Source organism: Amblyomma americanum, chromosome 11 (genome assembly GCF_052857255.1).
Source record: "Amblyomma americanum isolate KBUSLIRL-KWMA chromosome 11, ASM5285725v1, whole genome shotgun sequence".
Classification (NCBI taxonomy): Eukaryota; Metazoa; Arthropoda; class Arachnida; order Ixodida; family Ixodidae; genus Amblyomma; species Amblyomma americanum.
Genome location: NC_135507.1, coordinates 88,968,106 through 88,988,865, shown reverse-complemented (window position 1 = coordinate 88,988,865; position 20,760 = coordinate 88,968,106). Strand labels below are relative to the sequence as shown.

Sequence of the window (20,760 nt, the reverse complement as noted above, 5' to 3'; positions counted from 1 at the left end):
GATAAAGCTACAAAATTGGAATGTAATCTGCCAATAGAAAAGAAAAAATATATTAGCACCTTGTTTTATGAAAGAGGCAAGTCATTTTATTAAAACCTGGCAAATTTTGTATTTTTGCAACACTCTTGACCTGCCCCCTATTCATGAGTGTGCGATGCATTACAGCGCGTCTTTGCAGGCCTTGTTCGATACCCGGCTAACCCGGTCACAGTGGCGGGAGCTTACGAAGCGATTTCTTATCGCCAGCTGTCTGCGATGGCGCGCCTGGTAAAGCGTATAAATTTAGCTCGCCGGTCTCAAAATGCTCCTTTTGCGAAGTTTTCGTCGTCCTTGCACGTCGCTTCTTTGTCACCGTTCGGTAAGATTTGCACCCCGCTGCACCGCTGCGGCAGTTTTCTCGGTTTTGTCGTTTCCTTCGGCGTGCGGCCAGTGCGAAGTCTTTTTCCGTCTTTGGACGCTTCGCGCTCTTCTTTTGAAGCGCTTAGCGCTTCATTTCAAGATGAGCTTGCGGCATGTGAAGAAACGATGCTCCGTGGTACACTGCGACAGCGTGGATAGTACCATTGGTGTCACGCTGCACCGATTCCCGCTGGACTTTCACAGGTGTGTCGTCTGCTCTAGGTATGCGCGATAGCTTCGATATGGTTTCGCCGGGCTGTTCGCTCGTGTTTCATAGCTGTAACCCGTTCGTGCGTACATGGCTTCATGTTTTCGGGGATATTTATGTACTACACTGCAGGGCACACACTTTCAGTGCTGAGGTGTGCGAAAGAGGCCCACATTTTTCTAATTTATAGTGAGTTTCATGCAGCTGACTATCACCAACGTGAACTTCACACCGGGCTCTCAGGAGCAACCACGTGCACGCTACTGACCGGGAGGCCCATTTAGAACAAAGTTTGCTACCTGACAGCTCTGAGTACGACATTGTTTAGTTTTGCAAAACCATGAAGCCAATTTGAGGATCCCCTCGCAGCTGGGAGTATCGAAACTCAGCCTCGTGTATGTGCGCGGCTTTGAGGAGGCTTTAACTGGATTCGCTCAGCAGGAGTTATTGCCTGCCTTGGTATTGCTGTCCTACATATACATGACTGTCAGGGTAATTTTAAACGCACTTCACTCTCGTCACTCGTTGAGCTTAGAAAAGCAGCTAGCCGCGTTACATGAGGATTAGCGTTACCGCACTCTGGGGCGCAGAGAGCTTGGCGCGAGCATTTACTACCATAGTTCAGATGTAATGCAAGTATAATTTACTGCAGTTAGTAGTGACAGGAATAATGACGCATTGGCGTTTCGAGTATGCGTATTCCTTTTGGCACAGTTGTATCTAACGTGCATGTTGCATCACGTCCAGGTGCCGAGCGTGGGCGCTGTTCTGCCGCAACGTCAGCCTGGAGAAGGCGCCGTCGCAGCTACGAGAACTCAGGATTTGCTCGAGGCACTTCGAACCATCTGTGTATCTGCCGTCAGGAAGGTTGCGACACGATGCTTTGCCTACTCGAGCAAGCATTGCCGGTAATTTTTGTTATCAAACTTTTAAGGCATTCGCCGCTCTTGAAATGTCAGGTTTTGTGAAAAAATGAAAATCTTCCTTTTTGTCGTAACCGTAACCAGTCTAGCGTCTTTTGCAAAACGAATTATGTATCTGTCTTGTGGCTTTAAAAATTACAGTAAATTTTTACCTGCACCCTGCTAAGCGAAAACGAAAATGGAAGTATCGCTTTCACGTGAGCACATATAATTATATATATATATATATATATAATATTCGTTTTACGTCTCTTGTATGCACTGTACACTGTATGTGAGGTTCGTGACAAATGTCCAACATAGCATAAAATTAGGTTTGTGCTAGTGGTAAGCTAATGGCACAAGCTTATACCCCTGTCACACGGGCACTTTCGATCCTCATTGAGCTCGATCTGCATCGAGATTTTCGAGCACGCTCGAAACATCCGGTGCTACACGGGCATTTTCAATGCTCATTGAGAAGTTTCCCTCATGTGTGTTAGGTGGCGCCAAATGTTCCGCCGACAGCCATAACATGGCGATGTCCGGCAACACTGTGCAGTCGGGGGCAGCGGCAGCCAAATCCGTAGCCAAATCTGTACATTGCGTATCTGCGCCAGGTTTTTGTGGCGCACCTCTGCTGCTGTGCGATGCAACCCAAGGGCCCGCAACGCCTCCGCGATTTCTGCATAGACTGCGGCGTTTCTCTTCTGGCGCCGCAAATCATTTAGGCGGTACTGTCAGCAGTCGATGAGAGCGGCTGTCTCGCGCTCGCTCCACAGTTTCCGCTCCGACGAGCAGGAGGACGCCATCTTTGTTTACACTGACGGCGAAACTTGGAGCGTGGTGTCGAGATTACTTTCAAATGTTTGCATATAAGCAGGCATAGTAAATGTTCTGGAAATGTTCTGTATTACATTTTAATCAATCACAACAACAACAATTGTGGTTTGGTTTTGTTAACTTGTGTTTATTTTTATAGCTTCATGAGAGCGAGAGTTCTCGATTGTGCTTGGAACCTCAAGCACTCTTGAGGAATCGGCATCGAGTCAAGCAGGATCGAGCTCGATTGCGCTTGAAAGTGGCCGTGTGACAACCGTCGATCTTCATTGAGTTCGATGAGCATTGACTCAATGAGGATCGAAAGTGCCCGTGTGACAGGGGTATTAGTAGGCGAAGGGTGCTCAAGCGAATTTCTAGGCACGGGTGCGGAAAAAGTACACTGACGGTGTGAATACTCTTGCCTGATATTTCCGGTAAAAAAAAGGATAATGGAAGTGGGATGTTCGGTAGTCTGGTATGGCAAAGGGCTCCAAAGGATCTTAACGCGAGTCTGTCAGTCTTCCGGTTCAGGCTGTTTGATGCCGCTAGCCACTTCAGCAACGGAAACCAGGCGACTCTACATGTTTTGCAGCAAGTGGGAGTTGAATCTTTCATATTCACCGTGAAACCTTGTCTCATGAACGGTCCCTGTCGTGTCCAGAGGGCATTCTCGTCCTTCCTTTGATAGCTCAAAAGAAGTGAGGGGGAAAAAGGGTGAGCCTTCCTAAATGTTTGATGAATTTTAGTACTCCAGAACTTTGCTTTCTTGTATGCAGAGCTTCTTTTTTCATCTTCAGTCTTATCAGGATGCAATCTTATGCCGACTTGGGCAAGGTACGCTTGGTGAAAAGCTTCTCGAGATACTGTGTGTTCATGTGTTATGTATCAAAGCATGCACTGAACGATTATAGAAATGCACTAATAATTGTTTGTGTTGTTGCCTTTTACCTCAATATTCATGCTAGCGAAAGCCAATGTTTGTACAGGTTTTTATTTTTTGCGATAATTGCTTACGAATTCATTCTTGTTGCATCTCATTGCGTAGGCCATAGGCTGACCTGCATAAATCTGTAAACAATATGGGGCACATTACTTTATTTGCGAGCTATCGTTGTTTGTGTGATAGGCGAATTTCGCACTCTTCAAAGTAAAACATAGCATATGAAAATTTCAAATGATTTACTGGTGCTCCACAGCTGCTGATGACATCAAACTAATGTGCCTAACGATTAAGGGTGGTAAACAGAATTTTATTTCATTGGATAAGCATTTTTCTTTCTAGAGTGATGACAATGTGAACCGCATGCTGTGGAAGCTATATTTCTTTGGAAATTATTTACTATAAACGTACTGAATTCTCTTTTCTCTCCGCAATAATGTTGCCATTTCAGACGCCTCAAGCGAATGCAGCAGCGACAAGGACTGTTCACAATCTCTGAGCGAAACTTCGGCATCAGTGCGCCGGGCTGGAGAACCAGGTGAGCAGGGTTGTATGCATAACTGACATAAATCTTTTGAAAATGGTGACGACTGAAAGCTCATTGGACTGCTTCCTATGATAGCTGCTGTCTCCGGTGAACCTGTTTCCAAGGGGTACGTCCAGAGTCGGTCGTCCCAGTCGCTGCTACTCTTCCAAGAAGGTGATTGTTATTTTGTATCTGCTCGAACAGCCTGAGGAGGTATGGCTCAAAAATATGCTACAATTCCTTGTCTGTGCGCTGTGCAGATGCAGATGGTGCCAGCCCTACTGGTTCTACGCTGAACCAAGCTTGTTCCCACGCCAGTGGCTTCATAATGGTTTAGTGTAAGTGTTAATTCCGCCTGTGGCGCTTAGTTATTATTTGTGCATTGTTGGGTTGCTTGCTTCTCTGTCAGAACTGTGCTGTCACTATATTTTGTTCTTTATATTCTGTGGGCGCAGCTGACCACACATATGCAGGACCAAGCACTGAAGCAAGCGCTTCATCTCTGGAACCTGGCACGGCAGGGGTGGCCGCAACACTGTCAGCGAGCGCTGATCTGTCACCAGGAGCTCCGTTAAGCAGTTCGCCTCTTTCTTATGAAGGTTAGCAATTTTACAACGCTTTCGCAATATTGCGCACTTTTTGGTGCTACAGGACTACATGCAGCTATGACTAAACCCGACGTAGCAACTTATTGCTCTTCCGTCGACTCTGTACGTTGCAGGATCTTTCACCAGCCCCATCAATGAAAGGCGGCCACTGCAGAAACTTCGAGCCAAGCTCAGGCAGCTGCGTAACCGCAACAAGAGGCTGCAATGAGTGCTGCTTCAGCGCCGTCGCATGAATACCACTGCCGAATTGGTAGATAGTCTGCGTGAGCATTTAACACCAGCTGTTGCTGCTTTTGTTGAAGCTCAGTTTAAGATGCACAATGTCAGCAGGTTTGGCCGTCGATGGTGCAGCCAAAACAAAACCTTTGCTTTAGGTTTATACTTCCACAGCCCAAAAGGTTACAGATATTGCAGGAAACTCCTGAAACTTCCATCTGTTAGGTCACTGCAGCTGTGGCTTGCACGCGTACCATTGAGGGTTGGATTTTATCCTGAAGTTTTTTATTTGATCGAGAAACGGGCAGCGTCTTTTCCACGGCAAGACAGGGCTTGCACCATAATTTTTGATGAAATGCATGTTTCAAAGGAGCTGTCGTACAATCCAGTGTCGGACAGATTTGAAGGCCTTGAAGAGTACAGTGCAGCATAAGGTCCAAATCTTGCAAACAAGGCGCTTGTGTTCATGGCCAAAGGAATATGTACGCCGTGGAAGCAGCCTCTTGGCTACTTCTTTGCAGATAAGGCAGCGCCTGCAACTGTTCTGTATGACCTCCTCTTCAAATGCCACAAAATGTTGGTTGGAGCTGGATTGCAGCCTGTGGCTGTGGTTTGTGATCAGGGGAACCAAAATGTTTCTCTGTTTTTGAAACTTGTGACCCCTGAAAAGCCGTACTTAAGTGTGAATGGTGAACCGCTTTTCTTTATTTTTGATCCACCGCATTTGCTCAAGTGCTTGCGCAATATGCTCTTCAAGTATGACTTCAGGGTAAGCAGTGACACAATTAAAAGCTCGTAATACGACAGGCTTATGAGAAGGATCGAGAAATGCAAATTCGGTCCATCCCAAAGTTGAGTGCCCAGCACTTTAATTTAACTTTTGCTTCGAAGATGTCTGTGAAACTCGCAGCACAGGTATTCAGCAATCATTGCGCTGCGGCATTGTGCACATTGGTAACATTCCAACAGTTGCCATCAGAGGCTATCCACACAGCCAGATTTGTTGAGAGGATCGATAGACTCTTTGACAGTCTAAATACTTCACAGAAGTGGGGAAAGTCTCTGTATGCATCTGCAATTTGTGCAGGATCTGTGCATGAAGAGCTTTTGGAAGAGTGTATTGCAGTTTTCAAAAACATCGAAGTTCTAGGCTGTGCGCGGCAGCCTCTTTGCATCCGTGGCTTCAGCCAAACTATGAGGGCTGTGCTGCTGTTATGGAACCACCTGGCCTCTCGCTATGGTTTGACATACCTCCTTACCAGGCACCTGAACCAGGATGCCCTTGAAAACACCTTTGCTATTGTTATGTAGAAATCTGGATCGAACAGCAACTCGTCTTGCCGGCAGTTTCAAGCAGCATTTAGGCATCTTTTAGTTAGCAACCTTTTCAAACTGTCTGAAAGCAGCAACTGTGCTGAAGACATGTCTAGCCTTCTAGCCACTCTCCCGGTTTGTTTATCTAAGTCTGCTACTTCTCTCTGTACAGCTGCCACATCTTTGCCAGTTGCAGTAGAAGTTTTGCCATATGATTATCAGTCTCCAATACTAGAGAACAACATTGTCTATTTTGCTGGATGGCTTGCCTACAAGTTTATGAATGATCACAGGCGTGTTACAGGGCCACATACGTGCGAGGTGAGGCTAGAAAATGCCGCCTTTGCCGATCAGAGCCAAGTTCTCTTGTACTTAAGTGTCAAAAATCCTGGAGAAGGTGACTTTGGGAGCCTGTAAGTTCCTACACCCTCGTTTGTAGCTTTCATCAATGCTTGCGAGCAGGTTTTTGTCGCATCTAGTTCCAATATTGTGGGAAAAGAACAAGTAGGGCATGATCTGTGCATGTTGCTTCATGCCAAGGTAGAAAAATCGCTGACTGTGTGTGGTGATGACGTTTATGATGGTTTGTTTGCCCTGTTCGTCAGGGTGAGGCTGCATTGGGTTGCAAGCAGAAAAAAACTTGAACTGCACAGTCAAACTACTAAACGGAAAGCCACGAAGCAAGCACTGAGGCTAAGCAAATGAAAAGGATGCAATTCCCGAGCTGTTGGCTGAATATTTTGTGAAGTTGCAGGCTATTATGCAGCCTGTGCAACAAATCAGCTTAGTCTGGTTTAACGGTTGCAAAGGGTTTTTTTTCTGGTTCACAGCCTGGTTTTATTCTTTTATTTTTTACTTGTGTATTTTGATTCGCTAGGATGTGACGTGGTTGCTCACAGGGGCAATGGTTTAACAATGTAGCATCTTTCATCGTTCATTCCACTAAGTCACTCTTTTAGGGTACTTTTATGCCATGTACAGCCTGTTCAAGTGTCACCTATGTAATTGCGCAATATTGTCAGATAAAACGCCATACCGAAAAAGCGAATGCCTCTGAAAGGAGACTTTCTAGGCAATGGATTAACCTAGAAAGCACGAAAGCACAAGCTGATGGGCGAGTTGGTTATTCATAGTTTGATTTGAAGCAGCGCAAGGCCGAAAGCCAAAGAAGAGAGCCGAGAAAGAAACGGACGACACAGCGCAAAACTAACAACTGACATTTATTTGGCCCGCTGCACGTATAAATACATTCAGGCACCAAAAAGGAAAACAAAGCAAAGAGCTCATTCATGCACTGGGATTCTGCAAGCCAACACAAGCTAAAATGTGCGATTCAGGAAGCGAAGTTCTTTTTGAGATAAAGACACTGATGGAGCGCTTACACATGTGTCACCATACGTCTTGATGTTCGAAGCCTCGATTATTTCGCGGCACAGCTTATCTCTGTTCCTATCCACAACTCTGCAAAATTCAAACTGTGGGGTGCACTCGCACTCACGACAGTGCATGCTGAGGTTATGGGACTCTTTATTATCTACGCTGGGATTGATTTTTCCACCTGCTCGCCCCCCCCCCTGCAGTTCCGTGCTGGCAGGTATAATGAAATCAACCATTGTCATCATAACTACCACTCGGCACCACTGGCTACCAGGCCACCTTTTAGCAGGCTAGTTGCATCTCAGAGTTTTTAGTAGGATATTTGTCAGCGCAACGAACAGAACAGCGCTGGACTTTTATCTGGCTATATTGTAGCGTACAGTACACTGATTACGTGCTTTACTGCCCCGCTAATGTCCTTGCTCTTCACTGTACGCTGTACTTCATGTGTACTTTTGTTGATGTAAAATTACTTCAAATTGATCCGGCTAACGACTAGAAGTACTCTGGAGATGGTACGCCGGCTCAATGTATGGTATTTGCTCCTACGTTGAGCACGTTTGAGGGTGCTAAAGCTGGCTTTAACATTGCCTTGCAGATGTAAACGCACCTGCTATATTCTTTCAGCTGAAGAAATTAAATGTGAAGAATAATCCCAGTGTGCTCTATGGTCTGTGTTGATGCGCCTACTTATGTCATGTTATGTTTGCTTCAATTGAAGCTGTCGTAGCATTGTTTTCTATACTTTTCAATTTCCTAACTGACAACGTTCGTGGCACTTCAGGGCTTTTTCCTATCTGCACTGTGACTATTAAGATGATTAGCCAACTTAAACAATACTGCTTGTGCTGCCTGTGACATGAATTTTTTGTTTGTGTGCCAAGGGTGTGCTTTGTGACTGTATTTGTTTGGTTGCTGCAATAAACAATGAATATGAAACTATGAAAACCATACTTGCCGCACACTCTATTGCGAACTGTGCACTTGAGCCAGTGCTTTGTGCATCATACCTTGCATCATACCTTGCTGTACTCAAAAGCTCCCAAAAGTACTAGCACCAGTATTTGCACTACGAATCATGCATGCTTCGCCAGCGTCTGGAAGTGTTGCTGCCTTTCTATGCTGCCCCTCCTTTACCAGTCACTTTCATTGCGTTCCCAATTGCACATTAACAAGGCCATAACTAGCAGGAACTCGAGCACATTTGACTGGCAAAGGTTGGGGCGCGCTGAAAGGCAGCAACCTTCGAGAGATACGGGCTCGAAAACGCGGATTCTACAGAAAGACCGCTTTATAATTCGCGCCAAAAGCATACGTATGCGTGACGTCATTCTACGTCACGTTTGCGTAGTTTGCCCCCCAAAATCCAGGGGGCGCTGGAGTGCCCACGAGCCGCCATTTTTTGGACCAATGGGCGTCTATGGAGCCTTCGCTACCAGTGTACATCTACCTTGTAGGTTGTACAGTTTAACATAGCGAACCTTTGTTCCAGGGCAGTGCATGAGTGTTCATGATCACGTGGTGGCCAAAGCCGACGCGCGGAGCGATGGTGCCTAAGTTTTGCCCTGACGCCAGAAAGGTGCACGCACAGACCTGGTGGCACTTGATAAGCGAGGCGACAGCGCCGAGGGAGCTGCCGTCATTACGTCGTGAGCGTGAACCCTAGAGCACAGGTCCCGTGGCGCCGTCCATCAGCCTTGTCAGTGACCAGCTTTAATTCGTTGTTCTTGAAGGTGGTGGCCAACGGAGGCGGCGACGGCGGCATCAGGCTGAGGCGAAAGTCTGAGGGCTCTCCGTAGTCCATTCTTGCACAATACATTCTTACACCACACGTGGCGGGCGCTGGTTGTGCAGGTCACCATAGATAAAAAGTGGCAACGTGGGGCATGCTCTATCCATAGAAAGAAAAGTGGCTGAGGAGAGGCGGTCCCCAAGGCCCGTATCAGTATCTAATTTGCCGCCCTAGAATGCGGTACAGCCGGCCAAATCTTTACCTGGCGTGCGCGACGGCCGCTTTTTCAGCGCTCCTGCGCTTTGTGACGAAGCAAGCTTGCAGAAAGCTCGATGTTAGGCACGGGCTTAGTGAGCCTGTGCTTAGATTTAATATTTTGGAATGTTTGCTCCGCCATGAGCTGCAGGAGCATGGAAAAAATGGCCGCCGCCCACGCCAGCTAAAGATTTCGCCGGCTGTACATCTTTTCTACAGTGCATTTCATGATTACATCTACTCTCGACAACGCGGCAGTGTGTGAATATTTTTGGAAAAATTATCTGTATCTCCATAAAAACTTCCGAATGGCTAGAAAATCCTGCATGCATGCGATCGCGAATCTTGTAGCAAGATTTAATTGCTTCTAAATGGCAAGAATCCGGAGAAATACCTCCTCGTGGTGACCAACACAATGACAGTGCCGTGAGGTGGAGAAGAATAAGAAGCCACTAAGAAAAGCCTTAGATCGAAATATTTACATTAACATTCACACTTTTAAGTAAATTACTCAACGGGTGACTGCGTTGGATTTGTAACTGTAATATACAGGATGCTGTGTCACCTTTACTGCGCGTTCTCAGATATCTGCCGCACCCTTACATGCAAGGTTTTAAATTCCAAAACAACATGCGGTCTCGGTGAAGCGACATATTAAAGGTCTGCAAAATTATCTCTCTCCTGCGGTTCAGTGACCTCCTTTGGTTCTTCACATCACACTGGCATTTTCGGATTGTAGAGCGAAAGCTCCAATAATCCATCTTTCGCGAATGTCCTCGACTGCTGCCGCATGTCCTTCAACCGGAATGCGGCCGGAAGTGATGCCGGACGTCATACCACGTGATACGCCGCAGCTGTAGCCGCTGCGCCGCCGCCGTCGCTGCGCGCTGAACCCCGCATCGCCAGCTGTGGTCACATGACTAACCACGTTACTAGCCGTTCGCCTAATAGGGAGACGAAGCAGCCGCCCACGTTCAGTTTCGCCATGGAGGAGAGCGCGGCAGGCAGTGCGGTCGTAACGCCTGCGAAAGCCTTGGTCTATAGACAGCAGGCTGAGTCGGAGCACCCTGCAGACGTGGCTCGGCTGCGGTTGCAGAGAAAGCGAGCAGCTAGTCGAGCCAAAGGAGCAGCCGAAGCAGAGGAAGAACGCGAGCAACGACTCGCCAAGCGACGGTTGCAAGCCATGGAAAGGCGACAGATGAAGGCTTTGGCAGAACCTGCTAACAGGCAGTGATTTCGCTCTAACTCGGTTTAGAAGATTTAAACCACAGCCATTTTTGCGGCATAGGCGTTTGGCGACTGCGAAATAACCAGCCTGAAGCAACTCTGTTTTAAGGCGGTTAAAAAATTTAGCGTGTACAGACGGAATAGACGCCCGCTATTAGACGCTGCCCGCAACACTGCCAAGTGTGGCGCTGCGTCTGTACACGCTGACTGACTATGCTGTTGAGCATCCCGACTCTCGGCCAACCGCACTATATATACGAGTGTGGTAGTGTGTGGACGCTTGATGCGAGGGCAGGAAGCGTAGACCTCCAGTTGTACTCAGTTGATGATGATGATGATGTACTCAGGCTCAATCACGATGATGTACTCAGTTGTTCACCCATCCAGAGAGTGAAAAGCTTCTAATCTTCTTTTACTTCGTCCACGCGCCAATCTGCGCCTTCCTAAAATCGACAAGTTCCGCACGGTCCTAAACCAACGCCTATTCCAATGAAAGTGGGGGAAATGGGGAGGCTTCTTGCGGCATTGATTTCGGATGAACATGATAAGGGCGCTCCGATTGTCTCTGACTAAATTATTCAAACGCTCTGATTTGCTATTGCAGTCCTAATGTTGCGTTTCTGCCACCTAATAAAATTCGGAGCGGCTTAAGTGCACTTATTATGTTTCTGTTCTTCCATTTCAGGGCGGTCGGCCCAATGGATCCATTTTACCCTCACCTACACTGCGTTAGAAAGGTATGATTCATTTTTACGGCATATTCCCTATTGAAAAAAATATGGGATATGCACGAGAGTTCCGAAAAGAATTATTGCTGCGTACACTTACGTGATCATACGCGTACTATCAGCAATAAATGAAATAATTTGCGTCAATAATTTGGCACCCCCATCACTCTAATCTCACGAACCTACTCGAATCAGTTCAAAATAAAGCTGCGCGGTTCATCTTAACTTCATACTCGCGATATCAAAGTGTGTCCGCCTTAAAGAAATTACTTAATCTCCCTCCACTTGACATGCGCAGGAAATTATCACGGTTGACCTTCTTCCATAGCCTTTACCACAGCAACACTGCATTCGCTCGAGCCCATATTCTTGCCGCTCCCCACATCTCTACCCGCACAGACCACGTTCATAAAGTAAAACCTATATTTGCCAGGACTAACGCTTATCAAAATTCGCCTTTAGTTTTATCTGTTGCCGAATGGAACTCGCTACCTGCAAACATTGTCTCGCTTACGGAATCATCATCATTTCATGCAGCACTGATAACCTTTTTAGAGTGTGTCAACCTGTCCGAAACCACATTTCCTTGATTATTTACTTAAACAGTGTTTTCAAGTGCTTGGCATTGTGTAAAATTCATTCCGCTTCATCTGATATGTATCTGTGTAGGCTGTTTATCTAAATGTTTATTTGATTGTATCCTTAAACTCGTGTTCCGATGGGTACTGATTGTTTGCTTCACATTTTTGGTTCTTATGTGTGTTTCACGCTACTAAACATTGTATAAACCTCGTTACACTTTCCTTTCTTTCTTTCTTTCTTTGTTTGCTTCTGCTAGATGTTTTTTATGGTTCCTAATGCATTCATATATTTACATTGTACAGATTTCACTCATGCTTGAACTTTTTCGTCCCCCCCTATGTAATGCCCTAATGGGCCCTTAGGGTACTCAAATAAATAAATAAATAAATAAATAAATAAATAAATAAATAAATAAATAAATAAATAAATAAATAAATAAACGTGAACAACAAAACTAAGGTGCCAAGTCAAAGACACCAACTTATTATTTCTCGGAGTGGAAATGCAAGCGAGGGCGATTAACACTTCTCGAGAAGAGTCCTCACGCCTTCGATTTTAAAATAACCTGCGCTAAGCATTGAGCTTCCCCTGGCTAAGAGCTTCAGATTTGCTTATTCTTGTCTCGGTTGTCTCATTTGCTCTTCATTTATTTATTTATCTATTTACACACACCTTACAGGCCTCCTCGAGGCATCGTGTAAGAGGGGGTCAAATACAGAAGTTAGTGTAAAATAGGTTCGTAATCAAAAGCATACTGAAAGGGCAACAAAACCGACAAAAACAAGTGAGTTCAAATATAGTTTACAAAAAGTGATACAGTTACGATACAACTATGCATCATGGAACAAAAATAGGGGAAATGCAACAAGAGTTACACAAAAGCGAAGGAAAACATTTCAGGCACACATGAGGATAGCTGCGCATTAACACTGCAGGAAAACAATAGTCTCAAGTAGCTTAAAACAAAGTTATATGAGTCATGAGAATATAAATGAAATGCTAAGCGTTATCAACGTAGTGTTTGAGTAGATGTTCGCGAAAGGTGTCATGATTACGCTGCAGGATGGTGCAATACGGAAGATGGTTCCAGAGCCGGGTAGTGCGTGGAGTGACAATGATAATACAAGATCGCACGCCTACGCTATCGTAGGCTTACGTGATCATAGATTTACGTTGATGGTACACGCACGAGAATGTAGATCTACGTTTTCGGAGACCTACGTGAAGTGTACGACACATACCAGAGGTGCACATGATTTCATAATCGCTTGCCACAAAACTAAATCAGGTAATGTTGCAGAGCTGATGTTTTGAGTTGTCGTATATTTATGTACCCATGATGTTTTGCAAGAATGACATCTAAAGGTGGATTTACATGATGTACCGGCCGCCGCGGTGCCTCAGTGGTTATGGCGCTCGGCTGCTGACGCGAAAGACGCGGGTTCGGTACCGGTCGCAGCGTTCGAATTTCGATGGAGACGAAATTCTAGAGGCCCGCGTGCAGTGTGATGTCAGCGCACGTTAAAGAACTCCAGGTGGTCGAAATTTCCGAAGCCCTTCGCTACGGCGTCCCTCATAGCCAGAGTCGCCTCGGGAACTTACACCCCCACAAACCAAACCACAAATATGACGTACCATTTGCCCATATGTGCCCGTCATCAAATGATGGTTGACTTAATTCCGCTTTGTGAAGCCCGCGTCTGGCCCGCACAGGAAAGAAGCCCACCTGCGTGTATAATTGGTCTAATCCGCTCATCGCCGCTTTCTTCGACCCTCACCATTGCAGGCTGCGACAAGCCCATTATACATGGGCACGGTCTTTTGCGGTAAAAGGGTCACAGTACAGTTCAGGTGCGAGCCGCACGAAGGGAAAGTCCACGTCACATCACTCCTGATCCCACGCATGCGCATAGAATGTAACTTGCACTAGTAGTATTTGAATCAATAAAGTTTTGCAAGTCTACATCGTTGCACTCTCCCGGCACTGGTGCATAAAGAGGTTGCTACTATAAAGTTTAGCTTGGACGATTCCAGTGCATGCGGGGTCATCTTCTTTATTTACGGCGCATTTCGCAGCATCGACGCCAGATGTTTGTTCTGGGTTTTGAGCCACTCCCCCTAAGAACGCTTCTCGGTGGGATGCCCAAACACCTATGCAGCACTTGCCTCTGAAAACAAAAATACAAACCAGACAAATATTTCCAGTCATGCTACCGTGAAGGAAAAAAAATTTCGCTTTGCAACTGAAAAAAAAATCAAAATATTTAGTGCTCCTGGGCAGTAAAAACTACAAATTGCTGGTTAAAGAAAGACGCATAACTGTTTGAACGTTTCCGTGTCCCTTTTGGATATGAACATATATCTGTATCTGTGTGTAGTTGTGGAATGCGTGAAGTCTGACGTCGCCTCTTCCGCGAAATCTTTTCACGCAGAAAAAAACCCCGCCGTTCCCAGTTTATTCTTAAGTAGTAGATGGAAAGCTTGTAATGGGAATGTATATAAGGTCGCTGTGATATAGGTATTATTATTTGATTCTGCTGGTTCATGGGAGGGATATAACTAAAAGAATAAAAATTGGGTGGTGCGCATATGTCAGGTTCTCTCGAATCATGAATGGCAATTTAGCAATATTCCTCAAGAGAAGAATATACAACAGCAGTACTTAACCGGCACTCACCTATGGGGCAGAAATGTGGAGGCTAACGATATGGGTTCAGCTTAAGTTCAGGACAACGCAGCGAGCCATGAAAAAAAAAAAAGATAGGTCTAACGTTAAGAGACCGGAAGCGGGCAGAGGGGGTGAGGAAACACATGCGGGCCAATTATATCCTATTCGGAATCAAGAGAAAGAAATGGGCTTGGGCATTGCATGTAAATCGAAGGCAAGATAACCGCCGGTCGTTAAGGGTGACAGCGTGGATTCTAAGAGAAGGCAAGCGTAGCACGGAGCGGAAGAAAGTTAGGTGGGCGGATGAGTTTAAGAAGCTTGCGGGCATACTCAGTGGAAAAACACAACTGAGCCGGTCCCAACATACAACAGAAATTTTTGCCCTCCTGTCATTACGACAGATTTTTGTGTAGTATGGAGAAATTGTCTGTTGTGACAGAACTGGCTCTATTGTTACGACAGGAGACTGCTCAATACTAAAAGAATCCTGTTGTTACTACAAGAATTTCTGTTGTGAGGTCTCAAAATACTACAGAAATGCCTGCTGTGACAAAATAAAATTTTCGTTTGCGTTTTTGATAGGGTACGGTGGTCGCAGTTTGTAAAGGGCAGGGTTGATTGGGGATTCATAAGACAGGTCTTTCTTGCAGTGGGCGTTGTCAGGCTAATGATGGTGATGAATTGATTCTGTTCGATCTTAGCCGTCACATGGTCTCTTTTACTGATTCAGATTGAAAGGAGGGCACATAAGCAGATAACAAACTGCAAGAAGAATCAGAATTGAAATTCGAACGGAATCATATTAATGCTGTGCCCCTATTTTCAAGGATAACAAAGCGCCGTGTAACCATTCACTGATGATTTAACAAGGCATGTAATTTGAAATACAGCCATTCACAAACATATTTGCGCTTGGAATGACTCCGATATACTTGAGTCCACAGTGATGTTTGCTAAAAGCGGCGCGCATTTACACGGGTTCTTCTGGTGCAAGAAGATTCTTTAGCAATACAGGCTTGATGCCTCAGAAGAACGGCCGTGTCATGGATTGTTGGTTGGTTTGCCTCAAATAAAGATGGCACTCATCCGCTAAGGGGGAGTGGCGAAGACACAGGTGGCGAATTCCTGGAGAAAGAGCGTTAAGAGGGGGAAAAGGAACAATAATAGGATATAGGCTGACATACTGGACTACGCAACGACAGGGGTACTGTCGACTAGGAGATCGAAGCCGGAACAATAGCTTTATGTGCAGATTCCTTTGCAACGCATGTAATGTTTCAATTTAGAACTGACTGAGAGCGGGGAGAGAGAGGCTTGCAAGCATTCTGCAGGAGCACTGAAACTTTTTCTTTCCATGTTCTCTGTATTACTGGCATCAGAAAACTGTCGCAATGCCACTGAATTTTTTTTTTACCTCTGGAGTGCGGAAACATCCGCGCAACAGCTAAGATATAGATTTACAAGCAAACTGTAACAGCAACGTCTGCATGTGCCAGCGAAGCACTGATGCTTCGGTGCAAATTATGCAGTTCCGCGCGTGGTGGTCCCTCTTGGACTAGTTCCCGGCGCCACCGCAGCGTGACGTCGGTTTCAAGAAAATCGGCGATAAACGAGGCCACCATTCCAAAACGAAACCTAATGACGCAGTTAAATGCGATGACTTTTGAACAGCTGTCACGTCGCTTTACTGATTAGCGAGTCTGCTGCCAAACCACCAAAAGCTAAAGCACCTACAAAAGTGCTCGTGCTTTTCACGCAGTGAACGATTGCATGGTATACAGGTGAGCGTAGTCTCTGCCTCAGAAGCTACTTGGATGATTCCTATTGATTTCAGCATATGAATGCATCAATAATGGTGCCGACTAGTGATGCTTCTTCTTTGCCCCAGCGGTCACATGAAGCTGTGTAAAAAATTTTTTGTGCGTCGTGCATTTGCTGAATCAAACATTTCGTTATAGATTACACGTTGCAATAATTTTTAAAACGTTCCACCTGCAAATTCTGACCAGAGACTTTTCTTTTATGGATCAGTGCAATCCGCTCCTAAGGGGAATGGACTGCCCGGTTGGCTGTCTCTGCTTCCCGGAGACAAATAGGCTTTGGAGTGGCACGTGCCTGGACCCCATCCATCCGATCCCTCCGGGCCACGGTCCTAGGCTCCATGCACACATACTACAAAACAACGTCGGAGAGCCGTAGGCTCTTAACCCGTTGTTGTGAAATTATTACGCATTGAGAAAAGAATATTCAAATATTCAGTACATTAATAAAACGCGATAAAATCGCAAAGAAAAAATTCTATCTTTTATGCTGAACAATTACGGATTTTCTCGAAAGTCCTGTTTGTCAAATCTACTAACGGCATCAAGTTGTTAAGCGATGCGGCTGGGGAAAAAATTTGAGCTCGGCGTAATGACATAAGGCATCTGCCTGGAATCTCAATTGCTTTAAGGTGCCTTGTATTCCCTAACTAGACAGGGGATGAGTTCGCAAAAAAAAACGGCATAATAAATTCTTTGCAGAGCACAAGCCGGCCGCAGGTTCTCGCTGCCGAGAGTGCAAATATAAACTCATTACAGCTATGAGGGCTTGAATTATGTTTATTCTGACTGATTTTTCACACTAAAAAGCTTAAATTCTTGCATAAAATCAGCGATCACGACGTATGTAAAGCTTTCATGCAGTTAAAGCAAGAAATGAAATTACACGTTCATCGGCGCTGCCCTAAAACAAGAGAGTGCTCATCTTCAAAAATCTAACTCGCGAATTTCTTTTGGCCGCCTTAACATGAAGAAACGAGGCGTGTCTGAGAATAATCCGAAAATTAGAGGCTGCATTTCGCAGTAGATGAGAAAAACAGTACAAAGGCAGGATCAGCTGCATGTTTATGAAGAAATAACGTAAAAAAAATGACGTTAGCCGGTGTGTTGGTGATCTGCTCTATTAAAAACAAAAAGTTGCAAGAAGTGCTGGCGTCTTCCCGTTTACTGTATTTAGCATGCACAAACATACTGCATTCCGACGTCGCAACTGTGGATAATTACTACAAAGGCGGTCGGGGAGGATTTGGCAATGAAGACATAGCGAACGAAAAGCTCAAAATTGAGAAAATACTAAAATTGCAATCCTACGTTCCTGTTCCCGTTATTTGTATTTCTGATGCTATATCAAATGGCGACTTTCCACAAAACGCGTGTTCCGCGCTGACATCCGGCGAATGTAACGCCAGGTCTACTGGCAGTAGCTGTGTAAGCAGGCGGGATGGCAGGGCTCAATATAGCGGGTTTGTGTAAATGCGCGCACGTTGCTTGGCTCAATATGGGAAACCCGACCGTCATCAGAAACCCGTGGCCGAAACACGGCGCGCAACTGGCGTCATCAACCCTCCTGGAGCAATAGGCCGCCGCTCCATTCGGTCATTCCTGCTCCTATAGGTGCCACGGCGGCTGTGCGACAAGGCGGACGAGGCGGTGATGGCGCCGATGCCATAGCGTGCGTCTCTATAGAAGTAAAGCGTCTTCCTGACGTTGTGGCACCTTCCGCGCGATTTTTAGAGTCTATATAAGCAGAAGTAAATGTTTGGTTTTTAATAAGATCCTATCCTTAAGTTTGGCTGCATTACAGGCTCGAAATAAATTTTTATCGATATGGGCATGGAATCGCCTGTTCGTAAGTGCCGCAAAACCTCTGTTGAAACTTGCGCACTCAGCATAGTAAAGTGCGACAAACACTTTGAACTGTGATTTTTTGCGCGTTCACTTCCTTGTTCTTTCGGCACTTACCCGAAAGCCGAGAGAAACTACTTTAATAACCCAAAAAGTCTGCCGCTATATTTGGTGCCTACATGAGTGCAGCCCTTACCCGCATATATACGGTTATGTGTATTGCTTGCGCGCTGATCTTATAAAGACGCAATTGAAAAGAAAATAAACAGTTGGTAACAGTGGCCACGGTCCGCGGCGTAAAATAACTGCCCTTAGCAATTACACCAGCGACCAAAATCAACCTTTTAATTTTGGGCAGCGTCAAACAAGCCAGAATGATCAAAATCCTTGAGCCTACAATTTCGACTCGTGATTGGCTGCTTGTTTAGGTAAACAGAAAAATTTTACCAGGGGTCTACATTTTCTCACGAATAAATTCTATTCGGTGCTCCGTAATGTGGGCGGAACTTTACTGCAGGCTTAATTGTGTCCTACTATAGTCCATCTGCAGCGTACGTTGGTCACATATATGCGGTAATAGAAAATTCAATGTAGCTGTTCTTTAAAGCGGCAGCAAAGTGGTCATTCGAGCTTCGTAATACTGTGGAAATTAGCGCTCAAAATGTGTTTTTGACTAGCGGCGGAAAACGCTGTGATGGGGTGAGCAGACAGCAGTTGCCAAGAAGCGTTTGCGGTTATTCATCCGCATTGCGGATTATATTCGAGAAATGAAGGTATAATTGTGAAGTTCTTGCCATTCATATCGCTATTTAACAATCACGTTGTGGCCAGAAAGCAGTGTTTAACCTAGACCAGAATTGACTGAAGCTTGAAGAAAAACCTAAGTTTTCTGCAAACGTCCGCCTTAAAATATAACCGATACTTCATATCAGCTCATTGTATAAGCACTGCACTGTTTTCATGCAGATGTAATACGCTACATTGGTCGAATGAACAAAACTCCGAACAGGAATGCATTGACGACACGATGTCGTGGCGTCAACAGAGTACGCCGCTGAGACGGGTCATTGGGCTGAAACTCTGTACCAACCTGCGGAATGCGCTTAATAACTGCTTTATCAACTCTTTAAATGTTAGCAGAAACAGCATGTTTGCTATTTGGAATGTTCGAACTCCGTATAATAACAGAATATGCTCATTTTTGACGTGTATCTTACGCTGCAAACCACTGCGATTGCACGCGCCGCGCCGACTGATCACCGGCTCGCCGCTTCAGGAAGAGGCCGCGTGGCTCCGCCACCGTCGCTGTAACGACCGAATACCTCAAAGCGCCATTTAGATGTCCAGCAATCCAAGGAGCCAGATATGCGCCTTTCTTTTCCTCAAATTCAACGGAGTCTATGCCTTCCACTAGTTTTGTGGAAATGGAAGGAGCACAACTACCTCAGTTTGTATAGGTCGACGCAACCAGCTTTTCCAAGTGCGACTGTCGTTTCCGCTGACCAGTGGAAACCCCAGTCACCACTTAACACAATGTCATCCACCTGCAAGAAGCGCGAGCATCTGCTGTGAAGCATCTGCGAGCATCTGCTGATATTACACGATAGAAACCTATTCCCAATCCCCAGTAGCATTCCTTGGTCGCAAATTCCTTCACTGCAATCCCATATCATCATCATCAGTCTGACTACACCAACAGCAGGGCAAAAGTATCTCCCAGGTTTCTCCAAATAACTTTCTCTTTTGCAGGCTGCGCCCACCCTATGCCCGCAAACTTCCTAATTTTATCCACCCACTTAACCTTCTGCTGCCCTACGTTTGCCTTCTCTTGGAATCTACTCTCTTACCCTTAATTACCAGCGTTTATCTTGCCTTCGCATCACATGCCTTGCCCAAGCCCATTTCTTCCTCTTGATGTCGACTAGGATGTCATTAACACGCGTTTGTTCCCTCGCCCTCTCTGCCTGCTTCCGGTCTCTTAACGTTACGCCTATCAATTTTATTTCCATGGCTCGCTGCGTTGTCCTTAACTTAGGCTTAGCCCTTTTCGTTAGCCTTCACGTTCATGTCCCGTAGGTGAGTACCGGGAAGATACAGCTGTTTTACACTTTTCTCTTGAGGGATATTGGTAACCTGCTATTCATGATCAGAGAGAACCTGCCATATGCGCTCCACCCCATTTCTATCCTTCTAGTTATTTTTCTCTCATGATTCAGATCAGCTGTCACTACCTGCCCTAAGTAGATGTATTCTTTTATCACTTCCAGCACCTCACTACTAATTGTGAACTGCTGTTCTCTTGCTAGACGGTTGAACATCACTTTGGTTTTCTGATGGTTAATTTTTAGACCCACTGTTCTGCTGTCTCTCTGACTCATTGAGCGTGATTTGCAGTTGATCTCCTGAGGGAGTCAAGGCAATGTCATCCGCGATGCAGCAATGGCCTAGAGGTCGAGCATCCACCTCGCGTGCTAGAGGACCGGGACTCGAATCCCGGTGCCGCGCGATTTTCCACCAGGTTTGAAAAAAAGCTCCGCGTGTCGATGGAATTGCATAAGCGGGCCTGGGGTGTGGCCTGATCTCGGTGGCCA

At 45.7% G+C, this 20,760-nt stretch overlaps 1 long non-coding RNA gene across 1 annotated transcript in view; it reads left to right on the top strand.

The window, feature by feature from the left end:
* The window catches only part of LOC144109455 (uncharacterized), a 38,850-nt gene that overhangs the window by 1,711 nt on the left and 16,379 nt on the right, over window positions 1-20,760 (top strand). The window contains exon 2 of the long non-coding RNA XR_013309601.1: window positions 11,212-11,263. This is a non-coding gene — a long non-coding RNA (uncharacterized LOC144109455). The remainder of the gene's footprint in view (window positions 1-11,211; window positions 11,264-20,760) is intronic.